The 20,026-nt window shown below is 42.3% G+C and overlaps 1 long non-coding RNA gene across 1 annotated transcript; it reads left to right on the top strand.

Moving 5' to 3' along the window:
- The first annotated feature begins 11,324 nt into the window (after nt 1–11,324).
- On the top strand, nt 11,325–13,233 carry LOC311138378. Its single transcript, XR_014614039.1, has 4 exons — nt 11,325–11,402; nt 12,271–12,414; nt 12,529–12,918; nt 12,995–13,233. It is a non-coding gene; the product is annotated as an uncharacterized lncRNA (long non-coding RNA).
- Nucleotides 13,234–20,026: the final 6,793 nt, after the last annotated feature.

Here is a 20,026-nt window from a genome sequence, read left to right as displayed (position 1 = left end):
CCCAGAGGCAGAACAGCCACTGTGGTGCCTAATAAGGTTTATGGAATTACAGATCTCTGAAATTGGATTTTCTCACTTCACTAAAGCATGAGGATTAGCAGTTTAGTGCTTGGTGCATTAGGGCCTCAGTGACCTGTAACTGAACTGCTTTGGTCAAGGGCCCCCAAGGTGGGCAGATCAAGGGACAGAAAGACATGCAATATCTGGGAATGGAGGGAAAGGGGCAGAGAGAGAGAGTTGGTGATGGACAGTGAGGTATAGAGAATAACTGAGTGATAGAGAGAGACTGAGAGAGAGAGACAGAGAATAGGTCTAGTCTGTGGTGACCTAAATGCCAGAACTGGACAAGAACCTGACACCCTCAGCACACATGGGGACAAACACCCACCTGGAGGTGACAGCATTCCCTCCCCCATATGCCCCCCTAGGCACAACTACGACAACATAACCAACAAAAACGGGTCACGACTCCTGCAGCTCATTCGCACACTGGGTATGTACATAGTCAATGGTAGGCTTCGAGGGGACTCCTATGGTAGGTACACCTATAGCTCATCTCTTGGCAGTAGTACTGTAGACTACTTTATCACTGACCTCAACCCAGAGTCTCTCAGAGCGTTCACAGTCAGCCCACTGACACCCCTATCAGACCACAGCAAAATCACAGTCTACTTGAACAGAGCAATACTCAATCATGAGGCATCAAAGCCAAAGGAACTGAATAATATTAAGAAATGCTATAGATGGAAGGAAAGTAGTGTTGAAACCTACCAAAAAACTAGAAACAACAAATTCAATCCATTCTAGACAACTTCCTGGACAAAACGTTCCACTGTAATAGTGAAGGTGTAAACTTGGCAGTAGAAAACCTAAACAGTATATTTGACCTCTCAGCTTCCCTATCAAATCTAAAAATCTCCAACAGAAAACCAAAGAAAAGTAATAACAGTGATAAATGGTTTGATGAAGAATGCAAAAACCTAAGAAAGAAATTGAGAAACCTATCCAACCAAAAACACAGAGACCCAGAAAACCTGAGCCTACGCCTTCACTATGGTGAATCACTAAAACAATACAGAAATACACTATGGAAAAAGAAGGAACAGCATGTCAGAAATCAGCTCAATGTAATTGAAGAATCCATAGACTCTAACCACTTCTGGGAAAATTGGAAAACACTAAACAAACAACAACACGAAGAGCTATCTATCCAAAACGGAGATGTATGGGTAAACCACTTCTCCAATCTTTTTGGCCCTATAACAGAGAACAAACAGCAAAAAAATATACATGATCAAATGCAAATCTTAGAATCAACTATTAAAGACTACCAGAACCCACTGGATTCTCCAATTACATTGAATGAACTACAGGACAAAATACAAACCCTCCAACCCAAAAAGTCCTGTGGTGTTGATGGTATCCTCAATGAAATGATAAAATATACAGACCACAAATTTCAATTAGCTATACTTAAACTCTTTAACATCATCCTTAGCTCTGGCATCTTCCCCAATATTTGGAACCAAGGACTGATCACTCCAATCCACAAAAGTGGAGACAAATTTGACCCCAATAACTACCGTGGGATATGCGTCAACAGCAACCTTGGGAAAATCCTCTGCATTATCATTAACAGCAGACTAGTTCATTTCCTCAGTGAAAACAATGTACTGAGCAAATGTCAAATTGGCTTTTTACCAAATTACCGTACGACAGACCACGTATTCACCCTGCACACCCTAATTGACAAACAAACAAACCAAAACAAAGGCAAAGGCTTCTCATGCTTTGTTGATTTCAAAAAAGCTTTTGACTCAATTTGGCATGAGGGTCTGCTATACAAATTGATGGAAAGTGGGGTTGGGGGAAAAACATACGACATTATAAAATCCATGTACACAAACAACAAGTGTGCGGTTAAAATTGGCAAAAAACACACACATTTCTTTCCACAGGGCCGTGGGGTGAGACAGGGATGCAGTTTAAGCCCCACCCTCTTCAACATATATATCAACGAATTGGCGAGGGCACTAGAACAGTCTGCAGCACCCGGCCTCACCCTACTAGAATCTGAAGTCAAATGTCTTCTGTTTGCTGATGATCTGGTGCTTCTGTCACCAACCAAGGAGGGCCTACAGCAGCACCTAGATCTTCTGCACAGATTATGTCAGACCTGGGCCCTGACAGTAAATCTCAGTAAGACAAAAATAATGGTGTTCCAAAAAAGGTCCAGTTGCCAGGACCACAAATACAAATTCCATCTAGACACCGTTGCCCTAGAGCACACAAAAAACTATACATACCTCAGCCTAAATATCAGCGCCACAGGTAACTTCCACAAAGCTGTGAACGATCTGAGAGACAAGGCAAGAAGGGCCTTCTATGCCATCAAAAGGAACATCAAATTTGACATACCAATTAGGATCTGGCTAAAAATACTTGAATCAGTTATAGAACCCATTGCCCTTTATGGTTCTGAGGTCTGGGGTCCGCTCACCAACCAAGAATTCACAAAATGGGACAAACACCAAATTGAGACTCTGCATGCAGAATTCTGCAAAAACATCCTCCGTGTACAACGTAAAACACCAAATAATGCATGCAGAGCAGAATTAGGCCAATACCCGCTAATTATCAAAATCCAGAAAAAAGCCGTTAAATTCTATAACCACTTAAAAGGAAGTGATTCCCAAACCTTCCATAACAAAGCCATCACCTACAGAGAGATGAACTTGGAGAAGAGTCCCCTAAGTAAGCTTGTCCTGGGGCTCTGTTCACAAGCACAAACAGACCCCACACAGCCCCAGGACAACAACAACAACAACACAATTAGACCCAACCAAATCATGAGAAAACAAAAAGAGAATTACTTGACACATTGGAAAGAACAAACAAAAAAACAGAGCAAACTAGAATGCTATTTGGCCCTAAACAGAGAGTACACAGTGGCAGAATACCTGACCACTGTGACTGACGCAAACTTAAGGAAAGCTTTGACTATGTACAGACTCAGTGAGCATAGCCTTGCTATTGAGAAAGGCCGCCGTAGGCAGACCTGGCTCTCAAGAGAAGACAGGCTATGTGCACACTGCCCACAAAATGAGGTGGAAACTGAGCTGCACTTCCTAACCTCCTGCCAAATGTATGACCATATTAGAGACACATATTTCCCTCAGATTACAGCGAACCACAAAGAATTTGAAAACAAACCCAATTTTGATAAACTCCCTTATCTACTGGGTGAAAAACCACAGTGTGCCATCACAGCTGCAAGATTTGTGACCTGTTGCCACAAGAAAAGGGCAACCAGTGAAGAACAAACACCATTGTAAATACAACCCATATTTATGTTTATTTATTTTCCCATTTGTACTTTAACTATTTGCACATTGTTACAACACTGTATATACAGTGAGGGAAAAAAGTATTTGATCCCCTGCTGATTTTGTACGTTTGCCCACTGACAAAGACATGATCAGTCTATAATTTTAATGGTAGGTTTATTTGAACAGTGAGAGACAGAATAACAACAATAAAATCCCGAAAAATGCATGTCAAAAATGTTATAAATTGATTTGCATTTTTATGAGGGAAATAAGTATTTGACCCCTCTGCAAAACATGACTTAGTACTTGGTGGCAAAACCCTTGTTGGCAATCACAGAGGTCAGACGTTTCTTGTAGTTGGCCACCAGGTTTGCACACATCTCAGGAGGGATTTTGTCCCACTCCTCTTTGCAGATCTTCTCCAAGTCATAAAGGTTTCGAGGCTGACGTTTGGCAACTCGAACATTCAGTTCCCTCCACAGATTTTCTATGGGATTAAGGTCTGGAGACTGGCTAGGCCACTCCAGGACCTTAATGTGCTTCTTCTTGAGCCACTCCTTTGTTGCCTTGGCCGTGTGTTTTGGGTCATTGTCATGCTGGAATACCCATCCACGACCCATTTTCAATGCCCTGGCTGAGGGAAGGAGGTTCTCACCCAAGATTTGACGGTACATGGCCCCGTCCATCGTCCCTTTGATGCGGTGAAGTTGTCCTGTCCCCTTAGTAGAACCCCCCCCCCCCCCCCCCAAAGCATAATGTTTCCACCTCCATGTTTGATGGTGGGGATGGTGTTCTTGGGGTCATAGGCAGCATTCCTCCTTCTCCAAACACGGCGGGTTGAGTTGATGCCAAAGAGCTCGATTTTGGTCTCATCTGACCACAACACTTTCACCCAGTTCTCCTCTGAATCATTCAGATGTTCATTGGCAAACTTCAGACGGCCCTGTATATGTGCTTTCTTGAGCAGGGGGACCTTGCGGGCGCTGCAGGATTTCAGTCCTTTACGGCGTAGTGTGTTACCAATTGTTTTCTTGGTGACTATGGTCCCAACTGCCTTGAGATCATTAACAAGATCCTCCCGTGTAGTTCTGGGCTGATTCCTCACCGTTCTCATGATCATTGCAACTCCACGAGGTGAGATCATGCATGGAGCACCAGGCCGAGTGAGATTAACAGTTCTGTTGTGTTTCTTCCATTTGAGAATAATCGCACCAACTGTTGTCATCTTCTCACCAAGCTGCTTGGCGATGGTCTTGTAGCCCATTCCAGCCTTTTGTAGGTCTGCAATCTTGTCCCTGACATCCTTGGAGAGCTCTTTGGTCTTGGCCATGGTGGAGAGTTTGGAATCTGATTGATTGATTGCTTCTGTGGACAGGTGTCTTTTATACAGGTAATAAACTGAGATTAGGAGCACTCCCTTTAAGAGTGTGCACCTAATCTCAGCTCATTACCTGTATAAAAGACACCTGGGAGCCAGAAATCTTTCTGATTGAGAGGGGGTCAAATACTTATTTCCCTCATTAAAATGCAAATCATTGTATAATATTTTTGACATGCGTTTCTCTGGATTTTTTTGTTGTTATTCTGTCTCTCAGTGTTCAAATAAACCTACCATTAAAATTATAGACTGATCATTTCTTTGTCAGTGGGCAAACGTACAAAATCAACAGGGGATCAAATACTTTTTTCCCTCACTGTATACATAATATGACATTTGAAATGTCTTTATTCTTTTGAAACTTCTGAGTGCAATGTTTACTGTTAATATTTATTGTTTATTTCACTTTTGTTTACTATCTACTTCACTTGCTTTGGCAATGTTAACACACGTTTCCCATGCCAATAAAGCCCTTAAATTGAAATTGAATTGAAAATTGAAATTGAATTGAATAGTGAGGGAAGGATTGGCACAGACAATACTCATTGAGCAGTCCATCACAGCTCTGCTCATTGAACTCTTAATTGGGGGAGAGAAAGGGTTGTGGAATCAATTGGGGGAGAGGAACAACAGGGGTGCGGTTGAGAAGGATAACATACCCAATCACAGAAACATGTCCTGAGCTTCCCTCTGAGTCAGACCTGGTCACAATCAAACTGCTGAAAGACAGCTGTCTAATGCAGTTATACTCCAAAGTCACTACCACTCTGATTACATGTATGGGATATTCATTTCTAGTATGTGCACTTAAAAGTTTTTGTCCTGAAAATATGAGAATGTTTCTATGAATGAGATCTCACATTGGAGTGCAGCGAGGGCAGGCTAATTATTGATAGATAATAATGTTTTTACTTGCACTAAAAATAGACTCTTCTTCTCCTTTCCCTTCCTTGGGGTAATAACAATTTTATTGCCCTGTCACTTTGTGATGTATCATCCTTTTATCCGAATCAAGGACGAGGCCAGGTGTCGCATTTTTTTTCTGTGGTTGTCACATCGCTTTGTCACCCTACGCCTGCTTAAACCTCCGCCTCCCTCTCCCGTTATTTATATTCAAATGTCAATCTTTTTATTTTAGTGGGACAAAGGGGGAAATTCATCATTTTGAAGCTACTTTTGAAAGTGTTTTTAGTCAATGTCTGCTGAACACTGGAGCAGACAGTGTTCAGCAACATTTTATTTGGCAACGTTTGTTGGCCAAATAAAACCATACCCTTGGGTATATGGGTTTGTGTCTCCTCAACCTGACATGAGTGATATGTTTGTGTTGGGAACACACTGCCACTTTCCTCTGTATCTATCAGGTCTGTGTTAATCTGCTTCATACATTCGGGAAGTATTCAGACCCCTTCCGCTTTTCCACATTTTGTTACGTTACAGCCTTATTCTAAAATGGATTAAAGAAAAAGAATCCTCATCAATCTACACACGATACCCTATAATGACAAAGTGAAAACAGGTTTTTAGAAATGTTTGCAAATGTATAAAAAAAAAAACAGAAATAACTTATTTACGTAAGTATTCAGACCCTTTGCTATGAGACTCGAAATTGAGCTCAGGTGCATCCTGTTTCCATTGATCATCCTTGAGATGTTTCTACACCTTAATTGGAGTCCACCTGTGGTAAATTCAATTGATTGGACATGATTTGGAAAGGCACACACCTGTCTATATAAGGTCCCACAGTTGACAGTGCAAAAAAATTTTTGCAGCATTGAAGGTCCCCAAGAACACAGTGGCCTCCATCATTCTTAAATGGAAGAAGTTTGGAACCAACAAGACTCTTCCTAGAGCTGGCCGCCCGGCCAAACTGAGCAATCAGGGGAGAAGGGCCTTGGTCAGGGAGGTGACCAAGAACCCGATGGTCACTAACAGAGTTCCAGAGTTCCTCTGTGGAGATGGGAGAACCTTCCAGAAGGACAACCATCTCTGCAGTACTCCACCAATCAGGCCTTATGGTAGAGTGGCCAGACGGAAGCACCTAAAGGACTCTCAGACCATGAGAAACAAGATTCTCTGGTCTGATGAAACCAAGATTGAAGTCTTTGGCCTAAGTGCCAAGCGTCACGTTTGGAGGAAACCTGACACCATCCCTACAGTGAAGCATGGTGGTGGCAGCATCATGCTGTGGGGATGTTTTTCAGCGGCAGGGACTGGGAGACTAGTCAGCATCGACAGAAAGATGAACGGAGTAAAGTACAGAGAGATCCTTGATGAAAACCTGCTCAGCGCACTCAGGACCTCAGACTGGGGCAGAGGTTCACCTTCCAACAGGACAATGATCCTAAGCACACAGCCAAGACAACGCAGGAACGGTTTCGAGACAAGTCTCTGAATGTCCACGAGTGGCCCAGCCAGAGCCCGGACTTGAACCCAATCTAACATCTCTGGAGAGACCTGAAAATAATTGTGCAGCGATGCTCCCCATCCAACCTGAGAGGATCTGCGGAGAAGAACTCCCCAAATACAGGTGTGCCAAGCTTGTAGCGTCATACCCAAGAAGACTCAAGGCTGTATTCACTGCCAAAGGTGCTTCAACAAAGTACTGAGTAAAAGATCTGAATACTTATGTAAATGTGATATTTAATTTTATAAATTTGCAAAAAATTCTAAACACCTGTTTTTGCTTTGTCATTATGGGGTATTGTGTGTAGATTGATGAGTGGGAAAAAAAAACATTTTAATCAATTTTAGAGTAAGGCTATAACGTAACAAAATGTGGAAAAAGGAAAGGGGTCTGAATACTTTCCAGAATACAAAAGTATGTGGACACCCCTTCAAATTAGTGGATTCTGCTATTTCAGCCACACCCGTTGCTGACAGGTATATAAAATCTAGCACACAGCCATGCAATCGCCATAGACAAACATTGGCAGTAGAATGGCCTTACTGAAGAGCTCAGTGACATTCAAAGTGGCACCGTCATAGGATGCCACCTTTCCAACAAGTCAGTTCATCAAATTTCTGCCCTGCTAGATCTGCCCCAATGTCAACTGTAAGTGTTGTTATTGTGAAGTGGAAACGTCTAGGAGCAACAACAGCTCAACCACGAAGTGGTAAGCCACACAAGCTCACAGAACAGGACCGCCGAGTGCTGAAGTGCGTAGCGCGTAAAAATGGTCTCCTCCGTTGCAACACTCACTACCGAGTTCCAAACTGCCTCTGTAAGCAATGTCAGTACAATAACTGTTCGTCGGGAGCTTCATGAAATGGGTTTCCATGGCCGAGCAGCCGCACACAAGCCTAAGATCACCATGCCCAATTCCAAGCGTCGGCTGGAGTGGTGTAAAGCTCGCCGCCATTGGACTCTGGAGCAGTGGAAATGCGTTCTCTGGAGTGATGAATCACACTTCACCATCTGTCAGTCCGACGGACTAATCTGGGTTTGGCGGATGCCAGGAGAACACTACATGCATAGTGTGATACCAATGCATAGTGCCAACTGTAAAGTTTGGTGGAGGAGGAATAATGGTCTGGGGCTGTTTTTCATGGTTTGGGCTAGGCCCTTTAGTTCCAGTGAAGGGAAATCTTAACGCTACAGCATATTTATTTTTATTTTATTTTATCTTTATTTAACTAGGCAAGTCAGTTAAGAACAAATTCTTATTTACAATGACGGCCTACACCGGCCAAACCCGGACGACGCTGGGCCAATTGTGCGCCGCCCTATGGGACTCCCAATCAAGGCCGGTTGTGATACAGCCTGGAATCGAACCAGGGGGTCTGTAGGGACGCCTCAAGCACTGAGATGCAGTGCCTTAGACCACTGCGCCTTAGACCACTGCGTCACAATGACATTCTAGACGATTCTGTACTTCCAACTTTATGGCAACAATTTGGGGAAGGCCCTTTCCTGTTTCAGCATGACAATGCCCCCGTGCACAAAGCGAGGTCCATACAGAAATGGTTTGTTGAGATCGGTGTGGAAGAACTTGACTGGCCTGCACAGAGCCCTGACCTCAACCCCATTGAACACATTTGAGATGAATTGGAATGCCGACTGTGAGCCAGGCATAATGGCCAACATCAGTGCCCGACCTCACTAAAGCTCTTGTGGCTGAATTTAAGCAAGTCCCAGCAGCAATGTTCCAACATCTAGTGGAAAGCCTTCCCAGAGGAGTGGAGGCTGTTATCACAGCAAAGGGGGGACCAACTCCATATTAATGCCCATGATTTTGGAATGAGATGTTTGACGAGCAGGTGTCCTCATACTTTTGGGCTCACTTTGGGTGACGATGTTTCATAGTGCAGAAAGAGTGATAACACAGAGAAAGCTGCCATTGCTGCACTGCTGTCACACATTTTCCAACTCTAGGGACAAAGACCTTCAAGAAAATCACTATGAGAAATCGTCACCCCAAGTGAGCCCGACCATCCCCCCTGGCTCATGGACTAATAGGGTAGCATATAGAATCTTGAGAGAGTTCTGTCCTTTTGTCCCTCAAATGGACAGACAGACACAGGTGCTCTGCCTGTCCTCCCTTTGATGACCATGAGTGGCTGGCAGACCTGGCAGGGACCGAGAGCAGCTGGGGTCGGGTCACGGGCATGCCCTGGCATTGAGCTCCATGGGTGCTTAGGTGGTATCCTTAGAATATCAAACACCCCCTGACAGAAGTGCAGGCACGCACACACTCCCAAAATGCAACCCTTGCTCAGTGGTGTAAAGCGTTATCTACTTTAGGACAACAGTATTATTTTACAGAGAACAAAGAATGACATGTTTGTTGAGTCATATCATTACTGAAAGCTGTAGGTCAGAGTTTGGCATGGGAATAGAATGTTTGGTGCAGTGTTCAGTCTCCACTCTTATGGAGATAGAGGTTGGTTTGGCAGCATGGCTGAGTGGTTTACATTCTGGACGTTGACACCCAGCCAATCACAACACAGATCAGATAGCTGCAACACTGTCAACATTACATTTTTACATTTGAGTCATTTAGCAGAAGCTCTTATCCAGAGCGACTTACAGGAGCAATTAGGGTTAAGTGCCTTGCTCAAGGGCACATCGACAGATTTTTCACCTAATCGCCTCGGGGATTAGAACCAGCGACCTTTCGGTTACTGGCACAACACTCTTAACCACTAAGCTACCTGTTTTGTCTTCACAGCTGGGCACAGAACAAAGCCTTCAGCAGTTGCTAAATATATCAGAAATACAGACAGTTTTAGATGTAGAGACAGTTTTAAAAGAGCTTGGTGATTAAAAGAGCTGGGTGAGTGCAGACACTTTTCAGTTTTTCAGACATTTTCACAGGTGCATGAAGTTAGAGTTGGTCTATTGAAAATAAAACAAATTGTATATGACGATATTGATAGTGAAATAGAATCTAGATATAAAGCAGATGTTTGATCCACCTCTCAGTCATCTGGGAGGGAGGAGTGGTGGTTGTGAGTGTCATCTGCTGGGAAGGACTCATAATGGTGGATGGCATCTGTCAATGAGGAACAATAATTATTGTGTATGGCATTGGTTGAAGCTCAATGTTAAATTCAAATCTCCCTACCATAATATCTAAGCCAATATGACACCAATGACGATGAAAATTCACAAATCAACTTGATTGGAGATACACAACACACTCCCCGCCTCTCGACATGAGCCGTCGGGCCGTTACCGAGAACCACATACCGGATTTTTTAACAGGGTTGTTAGCAATTGAGTTTTCAGAGTATTTCTGCACCTACCTAGCTCAAATTCTAGACGTCACGCTGCTACCTTACAATACATGCAATGCAATGGGCTTTTGCAACACTAGCTAGCTAGCTACTCCATAGTCCAAGCTACGGTAAGAGCTAGCTATATTTTACTGTCAGACAGAGACAGGACACAACTCAAACTGTAGCTGAGAAAACAAATGCACATTTAAACAACATGCAAATGCATGCTTGCTAGCATCAGAAAAACTCACCTGTTTCGAACATCCAGAATAGATTCCAGTATGCTCCTTCTCCTGTCTTCTTGACATTTCGGATATTTGTCAACAACTCTGCCGTGCACGGCCATTCCAGTGGCACGGCGGTCGGGGAAGGGGGCTAATGTCCCCCCAAACCCTGACTATATAAATGTATAGGATGCATAACTCTGGAATGCTTTAGGCTACAAACAAGCTGCAAAAGAAAGATGCGGCACTAGTGTACATGGGGATATCTTTGTTTAGTCTCAATAGCTGAGTTATACGACGTTCAAGTCAATGACTTAACACCGTTTTCCTTTACTTTGCTTTGCTTTCAATGGGAATGTAGTCATATTTTGCAACGTAAGACTGTCACAATCAATTGAGCTATTCACCTTCTGAAAACAGCCTGGTCTCATAGACTAGATGTAACATAGTAAATGTAAATCTGGGACACTCAAATTTGGATGATATGTTATGTTTGGTATGGCTTGAACAGGGAAACCCCGAAGTTAACCTTCGGGTTTTTGCGCATCTATGATATGTGTTTCCTAATAAAATGATGTATATTTCAATCTACTATACGTGTCTTGCAAGGGCTGGCTTTAGTTCACTTGGAACAGGTGCGGTTTCATTACTTCCTGTTTACAACCTGGTGATACGGTTTAGGCGGGGTTACTGCTGTCTGTAATGCACTTAGTTCGATCTGGCGCTGTTGGATGGGCTGATGGTGAAATGGTGAGTAAGAAAAAAGCTAATATTATTCTGATGATCTACTGACGTTCACTTGGCTATAGTAAGCAGCCTGGCAAGGCACACGTTAGCCAAACGACTTATCAGGGGCCAGCTTCATGGCTAACATCACCTAGCTAACATTAGCTGGATAGCTAGCTAGTGACCTCAAAAGTGGATGAAAACTTGGATAGGTGAAATGTCAACACAACTGGGATACATAGTCATTTTTGGAGACATGTTATGCACGGCAGCACTGCAGTAGCAGCAAGAGTAGGCCTATGGGTCACTAACAAGTTTGGCTGGTTAGCTAACTAGGTAACTGTAGTTACGTTCATATTTAGCTCAGTGACTAAATCACTGCTTTACCAGTACTGACGCGACTGCACTGTTTGTATGTTACCAAATGCGAAGCTGTCTTCAAAACTGCAAGTTGTCTCTACAGTAATAAACCTAGCTGTCAAAGGGAATATGTGCTTGCTTGCAAATGTGATACAAAATACTGCAAAGTAATATCAAAACGTGCAAACTACAGTTCACGTAAAGTTGTAAGGACAAAACATAATTATGTTTTAATTAACTAGCTACCTTGCTTTCAAAGAGAAATTGGGTGTATATAGCTAGTGAAATTAGCCCTTACAAAAAAAGATTGCAGTCAGAGTGCAGTATAATTACAGTACACTGCGTCCAAAATAACACCGTTTATTTTACTGCTGTACTTTTGCAGTGTCACTGCAGATACAGTGCAATTACTGCATCCAAAATACTACAGTCGGCTGCAGTTACTGAACTTTTATTGCAGTTTCAAAACTGTAATCTTTTTTTTGTAAGGGAGTTCATCCCTCAATTTTGCACATTCTGTCCTATCCAACAGGCACCAAATGTGAGAACTGATATTGTAGTTGCCTACATACCATTTACTCTTAGGCTACCCATCCCAGCCCCCCTCTGCTCTGCACGGCCACAGAAGTGAAACCATGGCCAGACAGACACCTTCCTTTCCACAGAGAACACTTGAGTATGTCATTGTATGTCATTATCAAGTTCATAGAATCTAGGCTTTACATTGATCCATGACAGACAGACAGACATGTAACTATTCACTAACTCCACCTTTGTGTCTGTGTTTCAGGAGTCAACAGACAACAACAATTCAGCCATACTGAAGTTTTTCCAGAAAAATGCAGTCTACACATTCATTTGAGTAGCTTATTTTGAAGATAAGCATGTCACTGTAAATAACATAATAACTCACACGCGCTCTGAAAACTGAGAGAGGATTCTCTCTTTCCCAAAAAATTTGAATCAGGTCACCTTCCATGATCATCAAATCCTTATACCACCTAGGTGAAGTAGAGTAGAGTCATGACTACAGCAAGGCTGGACAATCATGGGTGGCTTGACCCGGGTGTTGATGTACACAGTGGGTAGGAACCCCACAGCAATGTTTTGACTGTATACAGAGAGAGAGAATCCCTGCCTGATTCTCAGTTCTCTGGGCTAAACTGAGAACAGCAAAAAGGTAATGTATGGACCAGATCCATGACAGACATAATGATAATTCAACAACCTAGCTATGTGTTTCATGTATCTTACAGGATTGAGGACTCCCAGGCTGTGTGATGTAGACCAAGGACAGATGCTGATCAACCAGCAATATTGTAATATTGACAAAAAGTGAGGATGTGGATCAAATTGTTTTTAAAAAAATATCACAGAATTGGTCCATGTTTTGTTCTGTTTATCATCCAATGCCTGTTCTGATCATGTTTACATAACCAACTACAATTACAAGCTGAGCAAACAATGGAATGGAAAATAAATGATTATAATGTCCAGAAAGCCGACATGTTCATTATAGTATATTCCTGTGCTCAGGGTCCTATCATTGCTTACTAAGGGTTCCCAATGATACAATATGTTTGAGGGGGGCCACATTGACATTTCAATTGTTATGTGGGTCATCATGAGCACCACTGAAATTAGAACCATGTCTGTGTCCTAACAACACACCATTTCCTCCTCCAATGACTATAACCTATATTGCTGTATATACATTCTGTTACAGGAACACCAGTGTTCTTTTTCTGAGAATACAAGCTAACCAGTAATTTTGTACTCCATACACATCAACAGTATAATATCTGGATGAAGTTGGATAATACTAAACAAATAATAAGGAACATACAGTGGAATTACACAATATGTACAGTGCATTTGGAAAGTATTCAAACGCCTTGACTTTTTCCGCATTTTGTTACGTTACAGCCTTAATCTAAAACGGCCTAATCAATCTATATACAATACTCCATAATGACAAAGTGAAAACAGGTTTTTAGAAATCTTTGCAAATGTATAAAAAATTAAAAACAGAAATACCTTATTTACATAAGTATTCAGACCCTTTGCCATGAGACTCAAAATTGAGCTCAGGTGCATCCTGTTTCCATTGATCATCCTTGAGATGTTTCTACAACATGATTGGAATCCACCTGTGGTAAATTCAATTGATTGGACATGATTTGGAAAGCCACACACCTGTCTATATAAGGTCCCACAGTTGACAGTGCATGTTAGAGCAAAAACCAAGCCATGAGGTTGAAGGAATTGTACCAAAAACTTTCTGCAGCATTGAAGGTCCCCAAGAACACAGTCACCTCCATCATTCTTAAATGGAAGAGGTTTGGAACCACCAAGAGTCTTCCTAGAGCTGGCCGCCCGGCCAAACTGAGCAATCTTTGAGAGCTAACAATCACCTAAATTAAAGCTAGACAGTCAATGAGAATTGAAAATTCCTAAAACAATGAATTTAGCAGTATTCATTTTGTTTTTATTTTTTTAGCAAAATAACACATTATCTATGGTAAAATGCATAGAATTGCAGGAAACTAGCTTAAAACCTGCAACATTTTCTCTCAGCTGCATAGCAAAATGTGTAGAATTGCACAGCTTTGACCTACTACAATAACTATGTTGGTATGTTGTAATTTAAACAATGTGTATCCAGGTTGCTTAGGAATCAAACTTTCTCAAACAGCCTAATTCATACTCTTCAGAGGAATAATGGACTTTACAGTGTCTTGCTATTAAAATAATATATATACAGTGAGGGAAAAAAGTATTTGATCCCCTGCTGATTTTGTACGTTTGCCCACTGACAAAGTAATTATCAGTCTATAATTTTAATGGTAGGTTTATTTGAACAGTGAGAGACAGAATAACAACAAAATCCAGAAAAATGCATGTCAAAAATGTTATAAATTAATTTGCATTTTAATGAGGGAAATAAGTATTTGACCCCTCTGCAAAACATGACTTAGTACTTGGTGGCAAAACCCTTGTTGGCAATCACAGAGGTCAGATGTTTCTTGTAGTTGGCCACCAGGTTTGCACACATCTCCGGAGGGATTTTGTCCCACTCCTCTTTGCAGATCTTCTCCAAGTCATTAAGGTTTCGAGGCTGACGTTTGGCAACTCAAACCTTCAGCTCCCTCCACAGATTTTCTATGGGATTAAGGTCTGGAGACTGGCTAGGCCACTCCAGGACCTTAATGTGCTTCTTCTTGAGCCACTCCTTTGTTGCCTTGGCCGTGTGTTTTGGGTCATTGTCATGCTGGAATACCCATCCATGACCCATTTTCAATGCCCTGGCTGAGGGAAGGAGGTTCTCACCCAAGATTTGACGGTACATGGCCCCGTCCATCATCCCTTTGATGCGGTGAAGTTGTCCTGTCCCCTAAGCAGAAAAACACCACCAAAGCATAATGTTTCCACCTCCATGTTTGACAGTGGGGATGGTGTTCTTGGGGTCATAGGCAGCATTCCTCCTCCTGCAAACACGGCGAGTTGAGTTGATGCCAAAGAGCTCGATTTTGGTCTCATCTGACCACAACACTTTCACCCAGTTCTCCTCTGAATCATTCAGATGTTCATTGGCAAACTTCAGACGGGCCTGTACAGTGGGGAAAAAAAGTATTTAGTCAGCCACCAATTGTGCAAGTTCTCCCACTTAAAAAGATGAGAGAGGCCTGTAATTTTCATCATAGGTACACGTCAACTATGACAGACAAAATGAGGAAAAAAAATCCAGAAAATCACATTGTAGGATTTTTAATGAATTTATTTGCAAATTATGGTGGAAAATAAGTATTTGGTTAATAACAAAAGTTTCTCAATACTTTGTTATATACCCTTTGTTGGCAATGACACAGGTCAAACGTTTTCTGTAAGTCTTCACAAGGTTTTCACACACTGTTGCTGGTATTTTGGCCCATTTCTCCATGCAGATCTCCTCTAGAGCAGTGATGTTTTGGGGCTGTTGCTGGGCAACACGGACTTTCAACTCCCTCCAAAGATTTTCTATGGGGTTGAGATCTGGAGACTGGCTAGGCCACTCCAGGACCTTGAAATGCTTCTTACGAAGCCACTCCTTCATTGCCCGGGCGGTGTGTTTGGGATCATTGTCAAGCTGAAAGACTCAGCCACGTTTCATCTTCAATGCCCTTGCTGATGGAAGGAGGTTTTCACTCAAAATCTCACGATACATGGCCCCATTCATTCTTTCCTTTACACGGATCAGTCGTCCTGGTCCCTTTGAGGAAAAACAGCCCCAAAGCATGATGTTTCCACCCCCATGCTTCACAGTAGGTATGGTGTTCTTTGGATACAACTCAGCATTCTTTGTCCTCCAAACAAGACAAGTTGAGTTTTTACCAAAAAGTTATATTTTGGTTTCATCTGACATTTACATTTACATTTACGTCATTTAGCAGACGCTCTTATCCAGAGCGACTTACAAATTGGTGCATTCACCCTATAGCCAGTGGGATAACCACTTTACAAATTGTTTTTTTTATTTTTATTATTATTATTTTTTTTAGGGGGGGGTGGGGGTAGAAGGATTACTTTATCCTATCCCAGGTATTCCTTAAAGAGGTGGGGTTTCAAATGTCTCCGGAAGGTGGTGAGTGACTCCGCTGTCCTGGCGTCGTGAGGGAGCTTGTTCCACCATTGGGGTGCCAGAGCAGCGAACAGTTTTGACAGCGAACATTCTCCCAATCCTCTTCTGGATCATCCAAATGCACTCTAGCAAACTTCAGACGGGCCTGGACATGTACTGGCTTAAGCAAGGGGACACGTCTGGCAATGCAGGATTTGAGTCCCTGGCGGCGTAGTGTGTTACTGATGGTAGGCTTTGTTACTTTGGTCCCAGCTCTCTGCAGGTCATTCACTAGGTCCCCCCGTGTGGTTCTGGGATTTTTGTGATCATTTTGACCCCACGGGGTGAGATCTTGCGTGGAGCCCCAGATCGAGGGAGATTATCAGTGGTCTTGTATGTCTTCCATTTCCTAATAATTGCTCCAACAGTTGATTTCTTCAAACCAAGCTGCTTACCTATTGCAGATTCAGTCTTCCCAGCCTGGTGCAGGTCTACAATTTGGTTTTTGGTGTCCTTTGACAGCTCTTTGGTCTTGGCCATAGTGGAGTTTGGAGTGTGACTGTTTGAGGTTGTGGACAGGTGTCTTTTATACTGATAACAAGTTCAAACAGGTGCCATTAATACACGTAACGAGTGGAGGACAGAGGAGCCTCTTAAAGATGAAGTTACAGGTCTGTGAGCCAGAAATCTTGCTTGTTTGTAGGTGACCAAATACTTATTTTCCACCATAATTTGCAAATAAATTCATTAAAAATCCTACAATGTGATTTTCTGGATTTTTTTTCCTCAATTTGTCTGTCATAGTTGACGTGTACCTATGATGAAAATTACAGGCCTCTCTCATCTTTTTAAGTGGGAGAACTTGCACAATTGGTGGCTGACTAAATACTTTTTTCCCCCACTGTATATGTGCTTTCTTGAGCAGGGGGACCTTGCGGGCGCTGCAGGACTTCAGTCCTTCACGGCGTAGTGTGTTACCAATTGTTTTCTTGGTGACTATGGTCCCAGCTGCCTTGAGATCATTGACAAGATCCTCCTGTGTAGTTCTGGGCTGATTCCTCACCGTTCTCATGATCATTGCAACTCCACGAGGTGAGATCTTGCATGGAGCCCCAGGCCGAGGGAGATTGACAGTTCTTTTGTGTTTCTTCATCATCTTCTCACCAAGCTGCTTGGCGATGGTCTTGTAGCCCATTCCAGCCTTGTATAGGTCTACAATCTTGTCCGACATCCTTGGAGAGCTCTTTGGTCTTGGCCATAGTGGAGAGTTTGGAATCTGATTGATTGATTGCTTCTGTGGACAGGTGTCTTTTATACAGGTAAATGACTAAAATGTAAATGTAAATGTAACAAGCTGAGATTAGGAGCGCTCCCTTTAAGAGTGTGCTCCTAATCTCAGCATGTTACCTGTATAAAAGACCCCTGGGAGCCAGAAATCTTTCTGATTGAGAGGGGGTAAAATACTTATTTCCCTCATTAAAATGCAAATCAATTTATAACATTTTTGACATGCGTTTTTCTGGATTTTTTTGTTGTTATTCTGTCTCTCACTGTTCAAATAAACCTACCATTAAAATTATAGACTGATCATTTCTTTGTCAGTGGGCAAACGTACAAAATCAGCAGGGGATCAAATACTTTTTTCGCTCACTGTATATATAGCAATCCTATATATATCATTAGGCTGTATGTGTTTTTAGATATAGGCCTATTGTAAATGTGTATTATCATAGCATCACCATCTTTATTGCAAAAATATATACAAATACACACAACTTTAAGCTACATATTCATTTGACAGAGATAATGAACTGCCCATCAGCAGATCAATTGATAAAACAAGAGCAAGTGTTTCTGAGTTTATTTCAATATTACACTGGTAAGCTAACGGTTACAGAAATCAGGAATGAAGACAGGCTCTGTAGACCTCTATACAGTGGGGAAAACAAGTATTTAGTCAGCCACCAATTGTGCAAGTTCTCCCACTTAAAAAGATGAGAGAGGCCTGTAATTTTCATCAAAGGTACACGTCAACTATGACAGACAAATTGAGAAAAAAAAATCCAGAAAATCACATTGTAGGATTTTTTATGAATTTATTTGCAAATTATGGTGGAAAATAAGTATTTGGTCACCTACAAACAAGCAAGATTTCTGGCTCTCACAGACCTGTAACTTCTTATTTAATAGGCTCCTCTGTCCTCCACTCGTTACCTGTATTAATGGCACCTGTTTGAACTTGTTATCAGTATAAAAGACACCTGTCCACAACCTCAAACGGTCACACTCCAAACTCCACTATGGCCAAGACCAAAGAGCTGTCAAAGGACGCCAGAAACAAAATTGTAGACCTGCACCAGGCTGGGAAGACTGAATCTGCAATAGGTAAGCAGCTTGGTTTGAAGAAATCAACTGTGGGAGCAATTATTAGGAAATGGAAGACATACAAGACCACTGATAATCTCCCTCGATCTGGGGCTCCACGCAAGATCTCACCCCGTGGGGTCAAAATTATCACAAGAACGGTGAGCAAAAATCCCAGAACCACACGGGGGGACCTAGTGAATGACCTGCAGAGAGCTGGGACCAAAGTAACAAAGCCTACCATCAGTAACACACTACGCCGCCAGGGACTCAAATCCTGCAGTGCCAGACGTGTCCCCCTGCTTAAGCCAGTACATGTCCAGGCCCGTCTGAAGTTTGCTAGAGTGCATTTGGATGATCCAGAAGAGGATTGGGAGAATGTCATATGGTCAGATGAAACCAAAATAGAACTTTTTGGTAAACACTCAACTCGTCGTGTTTGGAGGACAAAGAATGCTGAGTTGCATCCAAAGAACACCATACCTACTGTGAAGCATGGGGGTGGAAACATCATGCTTTGGGGCTCTTTTTCTGCAAAGGGACCAGGACGACTGATCCGTGTAAAGGAAAGAATGAATGGGGCCATGTATCGTGAGATTTTGAGTGAAAACCTCCTTCCATCAGCAAGGGCATTGAAGATGAAACGTGGCTGGGTCTTTCAGCATGACAATGATCCCAAACACACCGCCCGGGCAACGAAGGAGTGGCTTCGTAAGAAGCATTTCAAGGTCCTGGAGTGGCCTAGCCAGTCTCCAGATCTCAACCCCATAGAAAATCTTTGGAGGGAGTTGAAAGTCCGTGTTGCCCAGCGACAGCCCCAAAACATCACTGCTCTAGAGGAGATCTGCATGGAGGAATGGGCCAAAATACCAGCAACAGTGTGTGAAAACCTTGTGACGACTTACAGAAAACGTTTGACCTGTGTCATTGCCAACAAAGGGTATATAACAAAGTATTGAGAAACTTTTGTTATTGACCAAATACTTATTTTCCAACATTATTTGCAAATAAATTCATAAAGAATCCTACAATGTGATTTTCCTGATTTTTTTTCCTCATTTTGTCTGTCATAGTTGACGTGTACCTATGGTGAAAATGAGAGGCCTCTCTCATCTTTTTAAGTGGGAGAACTTGCACAATTGGTGACTGACTAAATACTTTTTTCCCCCACTGTATATGAGTGACTCTGTCCAACACACCACCACTTGTTGTTATGTTGGTCACCTACTGACCCCAAAAATATGTTATGAAATAAATAAAAATCTCAATTACATGTATTGCTAAAATAAAGGTTTATGGAAATACAGGCAGGCACCGCATTACTACA

Source organism: Coregonus lavaretus (assembly GCF_964263955.1).
Source record: "Coregonus lavaretus genome assembly, chromosome: 12".
Lineage (NCBI taxonomy): Eukaryota > Metazoa > Chordata > Actinopteri > Salmoniformes > Salmonidae > Coregonus > Coregonus lavaretus.
The sequence above is the reverse complement of the archived record's forward strand: the minus strand, read 5'-3'. Positions and strand labels throughout refer to the sequence as shown.